Genomic DNA, 20205 nt, shown 5'->3' on the forward strand with positions numbered 1-20205 from the left:
CGCCGCCGGCTACTGATGTCAGGGGCTGGGCGGCCGCGCGAGCCCCGTGCACGGGAAATGCACGGGCGCGGGCGCCCGCAGGCCCACGGGGGAGGCGGAGCGCAGAAATGGGGGCCTTTCGAGCCAGCCCGAGCCTCGGTGCAAGCTCTGTCGCTCAGATCTGGGGACTAGGAGCTTTGAGGTGCAAAGCCAGCAGCCAGCACAACTCTAGCTCTGGAGGAGGCCCGAGTCTGGGAGGGGAGAGATTTGGAGAAATCGGTAATTATCGTGCAGAGAAGCGAAACAGAGATGGGTGCTGGGGACAGAGACGGGGCCGAGGGGCCTACGGGGGTTTCCTGGAGGAGGGGACATCCAGGCTGGGTTCTGAAGGATGAATGGGAGCTCTCCGAGGAGGGGGAGGGGGCGCGCGGGGATGGAAGCCAGCGGCCTTCCAGGCAGAAGGAACAGCGTGTCCAAAGGCACAGAAGCGTGAAAGCGCCCACGGTGCTGTGTTTGGCTTTGTTGGAGCGGAAAATGTGAGGGAGGAGAGGCAAGAGATAAGGCAGGCGCAGTAACCAGGAGTGCGGTCGAGAGGGGTCATGTGTGCAGAGCTAATGAGGTGGCCGTTTATCCCGCGGGACAGGAGTGATAGGGACTGCGAAGGCCGCGTTAGGGAGAAGTCTGAAATCCATCTGAAGGGCTGCCGACCCCAGGGCCGATGTGCCCGTGACCGTGTCCCGAAACAATGCCCCCTTAATGGCTGACTGGTTTTGAAATGTTCTAGGTTAAAGTTACTGGTGCTTCGCCCTTTGGTAGAGTAATCTGGGGCTGTGATGGGTCAGGTTCACCTACTGGGGCAGGCTGGGACTCTCTTTTGAGGAAAATTCTGGCTGTGCTCTCCCAGCGTGCCTCTGTTAGGTAGGAACATATTAGGCTTCCTCGTTTCCACAAAGGGGTGTGAAGCCTGCAATCTGGTAGATCTTAGAGCATGCCTATCTCCTTCCTCTTTATTTTCACTAAAGAATTTATCACCTTCTAATAAAGAATATATTTCTTCTTCTTGTTTTTCGGCTTGTCTGTGTCACTCTTCTAGAATCTTCTAGAATCTCCACTCCATGAAGGCAGTGATTTTTGTCTGCTCTCTGCTGTATTCCCAGTGCCTGCAACGTGACTGACGTGTGAGAGACACACAGTCAACATGCATGGAATGCATAAATGCATAATCTATTCCTTTAGAAGCTGGAGAAATGCAGCCCAAACAGAAATGCATTCAGAGGCCAGGCAAGTAACAGATGTGTGAAGCAGGTGGGTATCTGACCGTTGGACATGGTACAAGGGAAAGGAGCCCTGTCTGAAGGCATACAATTCAATTTTCAGAAAACAACCAACAGGTGAAACCAAACAAGCAAGGCTAAAGGCAGGATTTGGCCAGTTTTCTGACTTATGCTCTGGATGGGCAAGTCAATATTTTTCAATCTGCAGGCCATGACCCTTGAGTGGATGGTGAAATCAATTTAGCAGGGCATGATGAGCATTAAAAAAAAAAATTGAGGGCCGGCCCAGTGGCTTAGCGGTTAGGTGAACGCGCTCTGCTGCTGGCAGCTCTGGTTTGGATCCCGGGTGCGCACCAACGCACCGTTTCTCCAGCCATGCTGAGGCGGCGTCCCACATACAGCAACTAGAAGGATGTGCAGCTATGACATACAGCTATCTACTGGAGCTTTGGGGGAAAAAAAAATTGAATGGAAAATGGCATAGAGCTTTGCACGTTATTATTATATGTATTATAAATATATATTATATGTAAGTCATTATTATCTTTTCTGTGTTTTGGGAAACTTTCTTTTTTTTATTTTTTTTTGTGAGGAATATTAGCCCTGAGCTAACATCTGATGCCAATCCTCCTCTTTTTGCTGAGGAAGATTGGCCCTGAGCTAACATCCGTGCCCATCTTCCTCTACTTTGTATGGGACGCCGCCACAGCATGGCTTGACAAGCAGTGCGTCAGTGCGCACCCGGGATCCTGGCCGGCGAACCATGGGCTGCCGCAGCCGAGCTCGCACACTTAAGCGCTTGCGCCACTGGGCTGGCCCGGGGAAACTTTCATTTTAGACAGAACATGTTCCCCAGGACCTGATCACATAACTAACTTCCTAATGGTTGGCTACATCCACCTAAATGTTCACAGGCTTGGGCAGCCCAACCTGTTCAAAACTTTCCTCATCGTCCAACCCACTCAGACCTTGTCCTCTTCTGCCCGTGATCCCTGTCTTGGTTAACGACACCGTCCCCAATCCCTCGAGTTACCAACCTGGTGTGGCACATTGTATTTGTGGCCGCAACAAGATCTGTCATTCTACACGCTCTTCTCAAAACATGACATTGACAATCGTCCCATTGGGAGATAGGTATATGTTCCCTCAATTCAAGCCGGCCTGTGACTACGGAGGAAATGACACCCCCTGACACCCCCTTGCTTCTGAAACTAAGTCGTAACAGCTGACATTGCTTCCACCTGGTCCTCTTGAGATGCTTGCCCTTGGAACCCATCTGCCGTGCTGTGAGGAAGCGTGGGCCACGTGGACAGACCACAGCGAGGCGTTTGTATTGGTCAGCGAGGGCTGTGTAACAAAGTACCACAGACTGGGTGGCTTAAACAACAGAAGTTTATTGTCTCACGATTCTGGAGGCTAGAAGTCTGAGATTAAGGTGTCAGCAGGGTTGGTTCCTTCTGAGACCTCTCTCTTTGGCTTGTAGATGGCCACCTTCTCTGTGTGTCCTCACACAGTCTTTCCTCTGTGTGTGTATCTGTGTCCTAATATCCTTGTCTTATAAGGACACCAGTCATATCACATTAGGGTCCACCCTAATAACCTCATTTTAACTTAATTACCTCTTTAAAGGCCCTGTCCCAGAATACAGTCACATTCTGCAGTACTGGGGATTAGGGCTTCAACATATGAATTTGGGGTGAGGGGCTAGACACAATTCAGCTCATGGTAGTTTTCCAGCCAACAGTCCCAGCTGAGGTTCCAGCTGACAGCCTGCATCAACCTCCAGATATGGTGAGGAAACCTTCAAGATGACTCCTGCCCCAGCCTTTGTCGGACACGAATGCATGAGAGACCTGATCGAGAACCACTCTGCCGAGCCCAATCAGCCTCTAGAACCATGACAGATAAGAGTAAAATAATTATTGTTGTCTTATACCACTACATTTTGGAGTGGTCTGTTAAGCAGCAATAGGTTACTAGAATACCTTGGAATCAACCTGGTTGGGGTTGGGAGGATGGTGAAAGTTGACCAAGGAATCATTCTAGAATGCTAGTTTTTGCTTCCTGCCCCTGCCCCCCCATATCTAACCAATCACCAAGTCTTAATGATTTTATATATTGCACATCTCTGTAGTCCAGTCTCTTTCTCCATCTTGCCCATCATGCTCCCATGTCAGCTCACAGTGTCCTGCCCTAGATGGTTACAGTGGCCTCCTAATGCCCATTCCACCCCTCCTCATGTTGCCAGGGTAGCTGCTCTAAGCTGTGTCCCTACCCCCATAATTCCTCTGCTTGATGCCCTTTAGGGGCTGTGAGGAAACCACAGGTCTCTTAAGAAAACCGGGCCCAGATCCGCCACAGTTGGTCTTACGTACAGAGAAAGGGGCTTCCTGGCTCCTGGACCCACGCTCTCCAATATGGTAGCCATTAGCCAAACATGGCTACTGAGCACTGGAATTGTCGCTAGTGCCATGAGAAATTGAAGTTTTAATTTTCTTCGTTTTAATTAATTTAAATTTAAAAACTGATACTCGACTCAGTTATTGGAAAATGTGCAAGTATGTTCGGAACAGGGTGACCAACTATCCTGGCTTTCCTGGGACTGAGGTTTTTGGGATGTGGGACTTGCAGTTTTAAAACCAAGCCTCGGTTTTGGGCAAACTGGGACGAGGTGGTCACACTACTTTGAAACAGTTGGTTATGGAATCTATGAAATCTAAATACAGATCAAGTGTTGTGGATGAATATTAAGCATCCGAATAGAGATGTGCTAGAAATGTCAAATACAGCCTGGCTTTTAAAGGCTTAGTATAGAAAAAAGAATGTAAAACATCTCGTTAATAATTTGTTATGTTGATTACATGTTGCAATGATAATATTTTAGATATTGGGTTAAATAGAATATATTATTAAAATTAATTTCATCTGTTTCTTTTTACTTTCTTAAATTCAAAATAACATGTGGCTTGCATTATATTTTTATCAGACAGCACTGCCCTAGAGCAGTGGTTCTCAAACGTGGTTGGTGTCAGAATTAGTGGGGGCATTTGGCAAAAATGCCCAGGCCAGGCCCTGTGCTGCTCCGAGGAGCCTGGGCCTCTGTTCTTTATTGGCTCTCCAGGCCCCCTTCACCCCACTGTGGCTGAGTGGGGCGTGGGGTGTGGACTCCGGTGACCCCTTTTCGCTTAAGCCTGGAGTCTCTGGACCCAAGAAAGCAGCACCCAAAGACAGGCAGGACTTCTCAGTCTGCCTGGCTAAGGCCTAGCGTGGGCTTTATCAGCATGGGCTGCTCAGACGGGGTGGAAGTGGGAAAAAGAAGAGGTTGGAGAGGGTCAGGAGAACACTATTTGGCCAAGAGCGGTCTTTTTCTGGGGCTCAGGTTCTTTCTGGATCCTTCTCTAGTCCCTAGGTGAGCTGACCTTGAATCTCCTCCTCTGAGTTTGACAAGCAAAGCTGAGGGCCCTGGGGAGTCATTGAGCGTTCTTGAGCAGGGCAAGAGCCCGATGAAATGCATGCCCCTTTGGCCTGTTCTGAGGGAGCCCAGGCCTCAGCCACCTCTCTTTCCCACACTTTTCCACAGGGCTGGAGGAAGAAGAGATTTCTCTGATTCTTTGCTAGAGATGCCCCTCCAACATGCTCCCCTGCACCCCCACAGGAAAGGATTCCTGGTCCCCAAAGTACAGTGGACTGGATACATGGAAACAGTCACAGCTTAATCCCTACCAGCCATTATCTTTATCTCGGGGACAAGGTCTTCCTTCTCCAGTGCTCCCAGGCCTGTCCAGCCAGGAGCCCCCAGGGACCAGAGGCAGCCTCTGTGCTGCAGACACAGACACTAGGCGCTGCTCAGCCCCACCGCGGTAGAGAGTGTGGGATGTGAGAAACCAACCAACTAGCTGGCCAGCCGACCAGCATGCATCCTAGAGAGCCAGACCCGGTCTGAATTTGGCCTCTATTCCTTTCTGTGCTGGCCAGTTGGGTCTTCTTCCTCTCCTTCGGTTTCCTTATCTGTAAAATGGGCATAATGGTGCCTCTCTCATAGGGTGTGCATGCTTGTGTGCGTTGGGGGGATTAAATGGAAGAATGCCTTTGGGAAAGCATCCAGCACTGTTCCTGGTGCACGGTAGACACTCAGTAAATATTTGTCGAATGAATAAATGAACGAATGCATGGGTGACATGCATTTGGCAGTCTGTCCTTGAGGGCGGGCCCTCTCTGTGGCTCCTACTCTCTACTCCTTCCAGCTCCTGGCTCCCCTCAGTGAAGGAGGAATAGAAGGAAATGGGTAGGTCCAGGGCTTCTCCATGATGCCAGTATTGTTGCATCTGATCCTCCAGAGAGGTAGGGATTCTTATGCCCATTCTACAGATGGGGAGACTGAGGCTGGGGGGGAGGAGCCTGTGGACACAGCTTTTCTTGGGTCTCTCAAGGCCCCACGCCAGGCTGACCACACAGAAGAACTTAAGGAACGTGCATTAGTTGAATCAATGAGTGAACATTAGGTGTCACGGTGACTGGGGGAGCCCCATCCCCTTTCTTTTTTTTTTTTTTTTTTGGTGAGGAAGATCAGCCCTGAGCTAACATCTGATGCCAAACCTCCTCTTTTTGCTGAGGAATATCAGCCCTGGGCTAACATCTGTGCCCATCTTCCTCTACTTTGTATGGGACGCCGCCACAGCATGGCTTGACAATCCGCCCAGGTGCGCGCCCAGGATCCGAACCTGCAAACCCCAGGCCGCCAAAGTGGAGCGCTCGCACTTAACTGCTGCACCACCGGGCCGGCCCCAAGCCCATCCCCTTTCTTGTGCTGTCCCTGGGCAGGGCTCGGGCAGGACAAGAGGCCACCAAGTCTTTCCCTGTTCTCTCTCTCTCCATCTTGGATCATTTCCTTCAATACCCTCTTCCTGCCTCCTTCCGCTTCCTACAGACCCTCAGCCTGTGCTTTCAGCATTTTTTCTTTTTTTTTCTTGTCATAATCCATGACTGAGGACCAGCCTGTGTAGCCTCTAAGAACCAGAAGGTTGACACGGTGGAAGATAGAGGCTGAGGGGCCTCCACGTCCCTGCCACTCACACTCGCATGCCTCAATTTCCTCATTTGTAAGTTGGGGTTGTTGTAAGGATTCGGGGTGACAGGCCTGACCCATGGGAAGTGTGCAATGGGTGTGAATGGTTGCTGTTATTACTTTGCCTGTCCCTCAGGCCGGCCCTACTGCAGCTCTTTAATACCCTGGGAACTGATTCTGAAGAGGACCAGGGCCTGAGATTCTGAAGGTGTGATTTTTGTAAATTTTGCCTCAATTTCATGATCACTAAATGCAAGTCTCTGGATGGCTGCCTCCCAGGAAGGTGGTGAGATGCTGATCATTACACCATTGAGATGGGAAAATGGTAACTGAGTCCTGTGGAAGTGATACACAGCCAGGTTTGGATTGTAAGCCCAGGGAGGGCGGGGCTGGGACGACGTGTGGCCTTCCCTGCAGTGGTGTTCATTCAAAGCTTGTGGAGTGACTCACAAGGCATGTGTGGTGACTGGCAATGGGGGAGTGGGGTGTCCTGGGGGGCCCGAATGACCCTAGATCTGATGCAGCCCCAGAGTTCCTTCTCAGCAGGTCATAGGAGAGGGGGCTGTACCCAGGGCACCTTTCTGGACATTGCAAAGATGATTTGCTCTCTTAGGAAGCAATCTGGTCTCTTTAAAATCCTCTGTGAAGACACACAAACATCAGCAGTGGACACTGCTGGGTTCGCCCATGAGACATTAGCCTCGGTGGAAAGAGCAATTTATCAGGGCATGTTCCTTCCAGCAATGGAAAATCTTTCAGAAGTTGATTGCAGTTCATGCACCAGCCTTTCCAAAGGGTTTTATTCCACTCTCAAATGAGATAATGAAGCCCTTTAATTTACTGTTCAACTCCCAAACAGTGTGAGCGGGTCAGGCGTCGTCCATGCCCCAAGCCCGAGGAGATGGAAGGCTGGACCAGGCTCAGGAGGCCCAGCATGCTGTTGATGGCCTTCTCATTGGAGCTGCCTATCTCCTGGTGGGAGGTGGCACGGAGTACCAGGCAGCCTGGGTACATCCCAATCTTGCAGTTTCCTTCCTGTGTGTCCCCAAGCTAGTCACTTACTCTCTCGAAGCCCCAGTTTCATCGTCTGTAGAATGCAGAGGATAACACCGATGTAAGTATTAGAGATGATATCGCCAAGAGGGCAGTACCTGGCATGTGGCAGATGATCAATAAATAGCAGTTGTCATTGTGTAGTGAAATGGAGCCCTGAGGCCCAAAGTTCTCAGAGGAGATCGTACTTGCTGCTGGTCCTGGGGTCTTTTGGATCCGTGGCTCTGCACTGGAATCTCACCATCAGCACCAAATAAAACAGCCTGCAAGGCCTTCCCCTCCTGCTCATCTGCCCATCCCGTCCCGACCGTTCAGTAAAGCCAGCCCACTCAGGCAAATAGATGATGGGTGGATGGGTGTAAAAACCCAGCCATGGGCAGCATCGGAGTCTTCTCTGCACCTTGCCGAAGCCTCTTTCAAGCTCCCATTTGGACTCGGGAGCTCCTTGAGCTCACTGTCCCTCGTTCTCACCTCCTATTGGACATGCATATTATGCAACGCGTATCGTGGTACAGGCTCTAGGTACATCTAAGGGGCACCATTAGATTTGTGTTTATTATAATACTTTCCCCAAACAGCAGTCAAGTTGCTTGCTGTTTCAAAGCCAGTATATTATGATAGTTTTCCAAGGATGGAAGTAAAGCAACCTGAGAAAGGGATGTTTTCCAATTGGCCCAAGGGTCAGTATGTGTGAATGGCTGGCCCTACCTCCCCCACTGCCTCAGTGGCCTTCCCTCACTTACCACACTCCCTTATGGTAGGATTCTGGCCTTTGCCCTCTGCTTCCTACTCTGGCCTGGGGGGACCACCTACAGGGGCCCCTCAGCCCAGCACTCGCACTGTTGGCCCTGTCTCAGATGGACTTCCTGACCTACTCTTGTCTCCTCGGTTCCTGACCCCAGATTAGTCCCTGTGGACATCCCTCCTCCCCTCACTCTGCACACGTAGCTCTGTAACCTGCTCCTCCTGAGCATCACTCAGACTCACATCGGTGTCTGTGCTGTGGCGAGCTGATAATGGCTCCCAAAGATATCCCAGTCCTAATCCCTGGAACCTGTAAATGTTACTTTATATGGAAAAAAGGATCTTTGCAGATGTGATTGAATTAAGGCTCTTGAGATGGGGAGATTAGCTAGAATTATCCAGGTGGGCCTGATGTAACCACAATATCTTTACAAAAAAGATTTGACCCAGACAGAAGAGGAGAAGGTGATATGACCCCAGACGCAGAGGCTGAAGTGATGTGACCACAAGCCAAGGAATGCCAGCGGCCATCAGAATCCAGCCACCAGGATTCTCTCCTGGAGCTCCCAGAGGGAGTGCAGCCCTGATGACACCTTGATTTCAGCCCAGTAATACCGACTTTGTATTTCTACCCTCCAGACCTGTGAGAGAATAAATTTCTGTTGTTTTAAGTCACCAAATTTGTGGTTGTTTGTTACAGCAGCCATAGGAAACTAATACAGTGTTCTCTCATCCTCTCTGGGAAAGTGCCTTGCCTGGTCCAGCTTGTCTCTCGGTCCTGACCCTGTTCTGGTGGCCATGGTCCTGGCTGTGATGGGAGCTCCCTCTTCCTTCGCATGGAGCCTAGACATTTAATGCTGCAGTGCCAGATCTCAGTCCTGATGGGAGGTGTGGAGACCTTTGTATCAGCTGCATATGCGTTATCTGCTGGCGATGAGCCACAACGCTCACTGGGTGGTAGACCCCAAAGAGAACCTCAAGCCTAGCCCTCCTCCTATAGAATAATCAAGGCTCGTTATGCGTGGGGAACATACCAGACAGTTCACAAGAGCGTTTGCTGAGGTCCTACCGTGTGTTAAGCTATGTGATGGGCACATGATATACGTTATCTCTTGTAAGTTACCTTTCTCCAGTCTGGGGAGAGAAACAGGGTTACGTCAGTGGTAATAAAAGTATTCCTCTGGCTTATTTCCTTCCTGCTATAATGGGACCTCTATGCCTTTCAAAGTTTCTGCTATTTAGTTCCAGGAGCCCCAGGGCATGTCTCACTTGTGCCTACAAACATTCTCCCACCATGTGGTATCACCATTTCCCTCCTCCTGTGGTCGACGTCAAACTCTCTGCTGAGCCCAAGGCACATGTGCTGTAGCTGGAGTCTCCTTGCTCCTCTGTGGCCCCGACTCCTCGGAAGGCCGAGGGCCTCTGCTGCATGAAGGCTGGCTTGGCCACAGCCCAGGCCTCTGGGCTGCCCCCATCTCAGGAGTTTCTTCTCCCCACTTATCGCTCCAGCCTCGCTGTCTGTGGTCACACAGCTACAAAATGTGCCACGTCAGCTCTCAGAATTGTGCAGAGGTTTTAGGGAAAGGGCTTGCAGCAGACTGTATTTTCCCAAAACATCTCCCATCCCACATGGTCTTTGTGACTTTGATGCTCCTCTCTCTCCTTGAGTCTAGATGGACTGTGACTATAGCAGAAGTGACACAATGGGTCATAAAGAGTGATGTAGCTTCCACTGGTTTTCTTGGGATGCTTGCTCATGGAACCCAGCCACCATGCTATGAGGAAGCCCAAACAGCACATGGGGAGGATCTGAGGTTCCCCGCCTACAGCCTGCACTTGCCTTCCAGCCATGTGAGTGCGCCATCTTGAAAAGTGGATCGTCCAGCCTCAGTCAGCCACCCTAGCCAATGCTGCATGGAGCAGAGATGAGCTGTCCCCTCTGAGCCTTGCCCAAACTACAGATTTGTGGGTAAAATAAATATTTGTTGTTGTTGAAGCCACTAAGTTTGGCATGGTTCATTTCACTGCAATAGACCACTGATACACGGTTCTTAGAGTTTTCTCTTGCATTCTCCTTTCCCGGGACTCTGACATGGATCCGTGGGGCTGAGCCCAGGGCCAGCCTGAGGCACTGATTTGGCTCCGTCCACGTGGGCCTTACATTTCTCTTCCCTTAGGATGAATCTCTTCCTGGGAAGCTCGTGGGTCCCTCTCGCAAACTGACCCACGGGGGCAGCTTCACTGGTCCTTTGGAATTGACTGGGCATCCTTAAATCCAAAGGACCAGAGTTTAGATTAAAACCAGGACATCTCCTTCCCTTCCTTCTTATCCTCCACTTCTAGTCAAAATCTCAGTTATTTTATGAGAAGGAAACTGATGTTCAGGGAAGTTGAATCACTCTCCCCTGGGCATACAGCTGTGAAATGGAAGATCAAGATTTGGACTTTCCACTGCCCTGGAGGCTGCTTCCCTGTGCTGTGTGCAGAGGCTGATACTCCAGAGGGGTCCTGTTGCATCTCAATAAGGCCCCAAGCCACTTCATCACCCCCTCACAGACTATACATTCAAATGGTCAATAAGAATGTGAAAGGGGGGTCAATCTTATTATAAGCAGGGAGATGCAAATTAAAACCCAAAGCATACCCCTACTGTGATTGACAGCAAAGGCTCATTGCTCAGACCACCTTCCATGGATTTGTGGCCCCACTGTTTGAAGGTCTAGCCATATTGGACAACTGTGAAGGGCCCTTCCAGCCCTAGTGCTCCCTCTGAGGTCATTGGGGCACACCTTCTCCTTCTGCTGGCTCTTGCTTCCTTCCTAACCACAGGTGTTGATCTCAAGAGTACTTTCTAATTAGCATCCTGCATGCTAAACTCCATCTCTGAGTCTGTTTCCTGGGGAACCTCACTGGTGTAGTTGTCACTGGCTAAAATATTTTGAAAAAATTAAAAATAGAACTACAATGTGATCCAGCTATCCCACTACTGGGTGTTTATCCAAAGAACATGAAATCAACAATTCAAACAGATTTATGCGTCCATATGTTCATGGCAGCATTATTCACAATAGCCAAGACATGGAAGCAATTCAAGTGTCCATCAACAGATGAATGGATAAACAAGATGTATATACACACAATGGAATACTATTCAGCCATAAAAAAGACAAAATCGTGCCATTTACAACATCATGGATGGACCTTGAGAGTATTATGCTAAGCAAAATAAGTCAGACAGAGAAAGACAAACACCGTATGATTTCACTCATATGTGGAAGGTAAACAAACACATGGATAAAGAGAACAGATTAGTGGTTACCAGAGGGGAAGGGGGTGGGAGGGAAGGTGAAACGGATAAAGGGCCAGATATGTATGGTGACAGATAAAAACCAGACTATTCGTGGTGAACATGATGCAGTCTATACAGAAACAGAAATATAGTAATGTACACCTGAAATTCACACAGTTATAAGCAAATATGACCTCAATAAAATAAAATAAAATAAAAAATTTTATCTATCTAAATTTCTCTTCCTTTCTTCCTAACAAGTAAAGCCCTATCCTGTTTTTCATGTTCTGAAGCTTTGAAAACCAGAAATAGACTCACACATATATGGTCAGTTGATTTTTGACAAAGATGTGAAGGCAACTCAATGAAGAAAGGGGAGTCATTTCAAGAAATGATGGTGGAACAACTGGACATCTATATAAAAAAAAAAGTAAGAAAGAAAGAAAAGAACCTTGACTACCTATACCTCACGACTTATACAAAAATTATCTCAAAATGGATCACAGACCTAAATGCAAAACCTAAAATTAAAATACTCCGGGAAGGAAACATAGAGAAAATCTTTGTGACCTTAGATTAGGGAAAAGTTTCTTAGATATAGCTTCTATATCCATGAGCTATAAAACAAAAATATGCTAAATTAGATTTCATTAAAATTAAAAACATCTGATTTTCTAAAGACTCTTTTGAAAATGGAAAGACAAGCTATAGACTGGGAGAAAATATTTGCAAAACACATGTGATAAAGAACTTGTATCCATAATATAAAGAATCCTTGAAACTCAATAATAAAAAAAAACCCTATTAAAAATGGTCAAAAATTTGAACAGCCCTGCAGCCAAGAAGACATATGGATGGCAAAATAAGCACATGAAAGGATGCTTAGCAACATTAGCTATTAGAGAAATGCAAATTAAAAACACAATGAGATACCACTAGACACATTACAATGATTTTAAAAGCAAAGAAAGAAACAGACAACCTTGACAATACCAAGAGCTGGTGAGGATGCAGAGCCACTAAAACTCTCATACAAAATTGTACAGAAAATTTGGAAAATGGTTTGGCAGTTTCTTACAACAGTAAGTATACACTTAACTTATGACTCAGAAATCCCACTCCTAGGTGTTTACCCAGGAGAAATGAAAACTTATGTTCTGACAAAAACCAGTCCACAGATGTTTACAGCAGGTAATTGCCCCAAACTGGAAACAACCCAAATGCAGTGTAACTGGTGAATGGATAAATAAATTAGCACATCCATACAATGGAATACTATTCAGCAATAAAAAATTGTTGATACACTCAATAATAGAGATGAATCTCAAAGCATTATGCTACCTGGATGAAGCCAGACTCAAAAGGCTGCAACGGTATGATTGTGGGAGTTAGGAGTGGGGGGAAGGGATTTGGTGCCTATAAAGGGGCACTAAGGAATTTTGGAGGGTCATGAACTGTTCTATAACTTGATTGTGATGGTGACTGCACAACTGTATGCGTTTGCCACAACTGACAGAACTGTACAAGAAGAAGAGTAAATTTTTCTGTATGCAAATTATCTCTCAATAAATTAGACTAAAAAAATTGAACCCAAAAACATTTTAGATAAGTGTATCATACTGTATGTATCCTTCTGCAACTTGCCTTTTTTTTGCTCACCATTAGTGAATTTTAAGATTTATACAAGTTGACACAAGGTGTATAATAATGATACATGTAGCTCTTGTTCATTCATTTTAACTGCCACATCATATCCCTTATATACTACACCTTAATTTGTTTATCCATTTTTCTGCTGGTAGATATTTACCTTGTGTCTGTTTTTTTTCCTTCTGTTTGAAACAATGTTGCCATAAACATTCCTGTAAATGTATTCTGGAGAGCAGGTGCTGAGATTTCTCTCTAGGATGTTTACCTAGAATAGTCAATGGAATAGGTGGGGCAAAGGTAGTGAGCATCTTCACTTTGCTCTCCAAGGGCTTGTAGTAACTGACACTCTACCAACAGCCAGTGAGAATTTCATTTCTCTCCATCTCCACCTATGACTGATGTTATCAGACTTTAACTTCTGCATAGCTGATGAATGTAAAGTGGTGTCTCGTTGTTGTTTGATTTTGCAATTTCCCCGATTACCAGTGAGGTTGATTCATATGTTTTTTGGTCATTTGGGTTTTTGCTTCTGTGACTTGCCTCTTCATATTCTTTGTCTGGTGTTTTTTTTTTTTTTTTACTTATTTCTATTTTTTATATGTCTTTTTCTTCTCGATTGATATGAAGGTTTTTTCCCCCAACCTTTTTCTAGTTATAGTCCCTTGTATGGGTAGCAAATATCTTTTCAGTCTGTGGATTGTCTTTTAACAATTTTAAGAGTATCTTTTGTTGATAGAAATTTGTAATTTTAATGTGATTGAATTTATTACTTTTTTTCTTTATGGTTCATGCTTTTTGTGTCCTTTCTAAGAAATCTTTCTCTACCTCAAGTTCATAAAGGATGTTTTCCTGTAAACTTTTTTTTGTTTGTTTGTAGGGAAAGAGTCGCCCTGAGCTAACATCTGTTGCCAATCTTTTTCTTCTTTTTTTTTTTCCCTACCCAAAGCCCCAGTGCATGGTTGTATATCCTAGTTGTAACTCATTCTAGTTCTTCTATGGGAGCCGCCACCACAGCATGGCAAGTGACAGACGGACGATGTGGTTTCGTGACCAGAAAACGAACCCAGCCAGCCTAAGTGGTGACAGCGCCGAACTTTAACCACTAGGCCATCAGCGCTGGCTCTCCTGTAAACTTTTAAAACTTTTGCTTTTCATATCTAAGTCTTTAGTTTACTTGGAATTGATTTTTTTGTATGATGTAATATAGAGATCTGATTTTATTTTTTCCATATGTATCGCCTTACACCATTTGAAGAGTCCACCCTGCCCCCACTGATGTATATACACTTTTGGGCTCTCTATTCTATTTTATTGGTCTACTTGCTAGCCTTACATCTATACAACACCATCTTAGTTATATCATGTAATACACTTTTCTATCTAATAAATCTGTCTAGGACTATTCTTGGCTCTTTCCTCTTCTATACATATTTTAGAAGCATCTTGTCAAGTTCCCAAAAACCCTTTTGGATATTTTTTTGAAATTCTGTTTAATTTATAGATAAATTTAGGTAGACTTGGCACCTTCATGATATTGAATCTTCCTGTCTGTGAATGTGGTATGTATTTCTTTATTTACTCAGGTATTCTTTCGAGTCTCTTAATAATGTTTTGTAATTTGCATCATAAAGGTCTTGCACAACTTTTGCTGGATTTAGTTTGTAGTTTTTTATTTGTGGTTTTTAATTTCCTTTTTAAAATTTTTGGCTATGATAAATGGAATTGTTAAAAATAGTATATTCTAGTTATTAGTGGTAGGTACTGTTATTGATTTTTATATGTCAATCTCATGTATAGCAATCTTGCTGATTACAAGTTTGTGAATAGATTCCGTTGGATTTTCTATGCAGACAATCATACTTTCTCCAGATACACTTTTCTTTTTCAGTTAGTGTCTTTTATTCCTTTTACTTGTGTTGGCTAGGTACTTTAATGTAATGATGAAAGGAAGCATCCCTTATTACTCTGAGTTTAATTGAATTGTCTCTAAAATTTTACCCTAAAATATAATATTTGCAGTAAGTTTTGAACAAATACTCGTTATCGTATCAAGGACATTATATTCTATTTCTAGATTGCTTTTTTTTTTTTTTTAACTTTTTAACAGTGTGAATGAGTATAGAATTTTAGCAAATGCTTTTCCTGGAGCTATTGAGATGGTAATATGCTCTTTTTGTTCTTTAATCCTGTAATGAAGCATATTACGTTGATAGATTTACTCATTATTCATGAGATAAACCCCACCTGGCCAGCAACAATTATTATATAATTTTTTTCACTGTTAAATTAAATTTACTGCTAAATTAAATTTGCTGATATTTTGTTTAACATTTAAAAATATATATATTCATAAGTGTATAATGGATCTATAATTTCCTTTTTTAAAATTATCCTTGTCTGGTTTTGCTATCAAGGTTATACTGGCCTCAGAAAGTGAAATAGGTAGCTTTCATTCTTTTTCTATCCTCTGAAACATTTTTGTAAAAAGTGTATATTTTCTGGTCCTCAGCATTTGGGGAAAATTTGCCTCTAAACTTATTTGGGCTTGGGATGGTGGAGGGCAACTTCTGAATTGATTAAACATATTTGCTAGTGTAGTTACTGTTTGAATAAATAGCCCCCTTTTCATTCCTTATATTGCTTATTTATGTCCTTCCTTTTTTTTTTCTTGCTTAGGTTAACTAGTAGTCTTTTTATCTTTTTTTTTTTTATTTTCTAAAACACCAGCTTTTGATTTTGTATCTGATAGGATATAAATTTGACTGCTATAACAGACACCTAAAATTATTAATAACTTAAACAAGTCATGCATTTATTATTACCTGTTATGGGCTGAATTGTGTCCCCCCCACCAAATTCACGTGTTGAAGGCCTAACCCCCAGTACCTTAGAATGTGACTGTATTTGGAGATAGGGCCTTTAAAGAAGTAATTGAATTAAAATGAGGCCATTATAATGGTTGGGCCCTAATCTAATCTGACTGGCATCCTTATAAGAAGAGGGAATTTGGATGCATAGAGAGACATCAGGCATGTGCACGCCCAAGAGAGAAGACCATGTGAAGACACAGCGGGAAGGGGGCCATCTGGAAGCCAAGGAGAGAGGGCTCAGAAGAAGCCAATCCTACCAACGCCTTGGACTTCCAGCCTACAGAGTGGTGAGGAAATTAATTTCTCACATTCAGGCACCCAGTCTGTGGTATTTTGTTAGGGTAGTCCTAGCAATGAATACGCTATCTCACATAAAAAGTCCCAACTTTTGTGGAGGCCACTGGGGGCCCAGGCTCTTTCTATTTTAGTGTTCCACCATCCTCAGCATGCTCTGCCATCCTGCCTACATTCCAGCCAGGTGGAAGAGGGAAAGGGGAAGGGGGAGTGCACTACTTCATTATAAAGGCATGACCCAGAGTTTGCAAGCAGCACGTGCACCCACTTCCATGTTTCACATCTGGCTGGAAAGTTTGCTGAGTGGCCATGCACCTCCTAAAGATTCTATCACATTGTAGGAGAAAGAGAGTGGAAATCAAGGCAAGAGCAGTCTCCGCTATACTTTTTTTTTTTTTTTAATTCCTTTCTTTTTCTTCTTTGTTTTCTAGCTCTTTATTTCTGATCTATCTTTATTATTTCCATCTTTGTACTTTCTTTAGGTTTTCTCTGGTGTCCTTTTTCCAGCTCCTTTATTTGATCACATAACATTTATTTTTAATCTTTCTTGATTTTTTAATACATGAATATAAGGCTACACATTTACCTCTAAAAACTATTTTGGTTGCATTATAAAATTGCTACTTCAAATGTCATTTAGTTACAAAACATTTGTAATTTTAAGTACAATTTCCTATTTTACCGAGGAGGTATTTAGGATGAATTTTTAGATTTCCAAAGTTTTAAAAAATCTGTTTATTCTTGAGTCCCATTTTAATTGAATTGTGGTCAGAGAATGTGGTCTGTATGGTATACTTTTTTTTGAAATTTGTCAAAACTCTCTTTATGACCTAACACATGATAAATTTTTAATGTGTGTGTGAAAGTTATGAGTATTCTCAATTTGTTGGGTGGAGCATTAGATATATATTGTATATATGATTAAACTTATTATTTGCATTGTTCAAATGGCATATATTGTGATTAATAATATATTTGGACTTATCCCACCTCATTGTATGTTTTTTAATTAATTTTTTTCCCTTTTTGTCTTCTATTGGCCACATATATATACACCCACACATATATACACACATATTTTGAAGTAGAAAACTTTGCTGGTTTGGAAGGTTGAGATTATATTTCTCTTTTTTTGGTGGTTATGCTTAATTTTCAATAATTTTAAAGATTTCCTCTTCTCCTTAATTTTATGTGGCTTAATCATGCTGTCTATTCTTGGAGTGTATTTTTGATTTGAGGTCTCATGTCACTCTTTAGCTCTCAAAAATTCTCATTGATGTACCATTATGTATTGCTTCTCCATTGTTTCCTCCTTTCTCTTTTTCTGGAACTTCTGTTAGACATAAGTTGCAGTCCCTCCATCTCTCCTCCAGTTCTCCTAACTGCTCCTTTGTGTATTTTATCCCTTTGGCTCTTGGTACACTCCTGGTGGTCAGAATACCTTTGGTAACAGAACGGTCATCTGAATGGGGGTCCATGGAAGGTTGCACTCAGAAAGTGGTGTATGAGTCGAGATCTGAAGGGTGCCAAGATGTCATTTAGGAACAGAGAAAAGTGTGGTAGGGGGCAGTCCTCCAGGCAGAGGGAGCAGGGTTTATAAAGCTCCCAAGAAGAGAAAGTACACGACATGCAGAGCAAGGGCATATCAGAAACTGGAAGCTACCAGAAGCCTTTAAGCCAAGAAAATACTTGATCCATTGGCAGATCTTTCTGGCTGCCTTGTGGAGCAGAGAATAGGAGCAAGCAAGAGCAGGAGTGGGGAGACCAGCCTGGAGGCTATTGCAGCCTGGGTGAGAGAATGGTGGTGGCTGGGACCAGTGAGGTGCAGTGGGGATGGAGAGAGAGGATGGATGGAGAGATATTTAGGACACAAGCTGGGTGGTGATGGATTGCATGGGAGTAGGCTGGTGGTGGTGAGGGAGTCCAGGGCCCAGCTGCCACTAGGAGGGGACAGAGGTTTGGGCATGAGCCCTTGTCTTGCTTACCCTTGTCCAGGTGAGACCCTCCTGCACAGAATTCACCTGCCTTTTGCTTGAGCCATTTCAGACTGGCTCCCAGGGTGGGGTCTTGAGTGGGTCCGGTGTCCTGTGGGCCCCATGAATCCTGTCTCTACCCAGCACTAGCATCTCCTCTGACCCACTGGATGTGTTGAGTCGATCCTTCTGGGCTTCTGCCTCAGCTGGGATGAACCCTGTGGTTATACCTCGATCCCAAGCCCTGGCCTAGCTGCCCAGGCCTTGCCAGACCCCATTCTCAGACCCCTTTCTGATTCCATGTCTTCAGGTCCTGCTCTAATCCAGGCAGGCTGCCCGGAATAGAATCCTGTGCCAGCACCAATTCCAGCAGCTTCCCTCCCTGGAGACTCTGCTGCTGGGCCACACCCCACAATGTCCAGCTTGGACATCCCCGCCAGCCTGCTTGAGCCAGGCTTCCCCACCCCTGGACCACCTCCACCCAGGCTGTACAATGAGGTGGCCACAGGTGGCCCCCCGTAGTTCTCAGGTTTCTCCTCTTTTTCTCTGTTAGTTTGAGTTCCCTCAGAAGCAGGCCCTGAGACAAGGATTCAAGTGCAATTGGTCCCAGAAACCCAGGGAGGGGCAGGGAGATGCGAGACAGGGAAAGGAAGGGAGCCAATAGAGGGCCGTTATTAAGCAAGTTGCCACTGGCAGCTGAGCCAAACCTGGTTGGGACCTCTGAGAAACAGTGTAGACGCAGGGAACTGGAGCTGTCCCAGCTGCGGGGTGAGGTTGCTGAGGTGTTTATGCATCAACTCCCTCAGTCACCTGCGAAGGGCAGCCCCGGGGGGGCCTTTCATTCCCCAGCATTCGCCCCTGTCCCAGTCGAGAGCAGAGCAGACTCGGAGGCTAGAGAAAACCCTCAGCCAATGGGCTTCATTGGCTGCAGCTGCTGTATCCTGAGCCCTGGAGTGGGGAGTCTGGGACACCCTCTCCACCTAGCCCAGAAGCTGGAGCTCCTGTTTCACCATCTGCAAAGCGGGGACAATGCCTGTAGCCTTGTTGTGAGCACACTGTGACTTACACATGCAGAGGGCCCCAACAGTGCTGGGTGTGGAGCAGCCTCCTTCCACTGGGGAGGGTGGGCAGCCCTCTGTGCTGTGCAGATGTGCCCTAGATGCCCGGTCAGCAGACCTGAGGCTCTGAGACAGATGGTGCTCTCCTTCACGTTGCACACCTCTCCATGTCTGGGCACTGGGTCCTGCTGATGTGACATCCTTATTCTAAAAACAGACATGTCACACCTCTGGTGGATTTGCAGTCCCCTGATAGTGGTCTTGTCTGGCACATAAATGGCCTCTGCCTCTGTGTATGGCTTCCCAGGGCCCAGGAGAAGGCGGGGGGGGGGGGTGCGTCCACAGGGGCTGCTTCAAGGGAGGGGGAGGTGCTAGAGTCAGAGCTCCGTCTGTCTGGGAGGTCCAGTAGTGGACTGCTGATGCCTCTGCAGGCTGACTGAGGGGTTCCTGGGGGGTTGTCTCATTCTTGGCCCCTCTGGCCCCTTGGCTGCTTTGGGTGACAACCCAGATTGTGCCTTCAAGGCCAGGGGCTTCCTGTCCAGAGCAGAGTGGCTCCACCATCAATGGAGGCCCTCCACTTTAGGGACACTGAGGCCCTGGGTGCGTGGAGCCCAGGCACCCTCCCTGCTCTCCCCCCAAGAGGCTGCCTGCCCCAGACACCCTACAAACCAGCCACGAAGCGTGGAGCAGGCCATGAATGGCCCAGGCATTGGTACCCTGGGGTCTCCTGGGTGCCCTGGCACCCTGGCCATTCTGTTATCTCTAATGTCCCTCAGCCCTTTGCAGTCAGGGTCACCGACACCTCCCCACAAAGGGGCAGGGGGTGCTAGGCCCAGTCCTGGCCAGGGCAGAGCATGGACCAGCAGCCTCTGCTCCTCCACATTGCGGTTGCATTGGTCTCATGGCCTCAGGCCTGGTACCCAGTGGGTGGGGGAGCCCTGGGCACCTCTGGGCCC

The 20205-nt window shown here is 46.1% G+C and overlaps 1 long non-coding RNA gene across 1 annotated transcript; it reads left to right on the top strand.

The window, feature by feature from the left end:
* Positions 1–75: 75 nt before the first annotated feature.
* Positions 76–9835, top strand: LOC131422331 (uncharacterized). Its single transcript, XR_009224073.1, has 3 exons — positions 76–258; positions 1073–1284; positions 9789–9835. It is a non-coding gene; the product is annotated as an uncharacterized LOC131422331 (long non-coding RNA).
* Positions 9836–20205: the final 10370 nt, after the last annotated feature.

This window comes from Diceros bicornis, chromosome 26 (genome assembly GCF_020826845.1).
Source record: "Diceros bicornis minor isolate mBicDic1 chromosome 26, mDicBic1.mat.cur, whole genome shotgun sequence".
Lineage (NCBI taxonomy): Eukaryota > Metazoa > Chordata > Mammalia > Perissodactyla > Rhinocerotidae > Diceros > Diceros bicornis.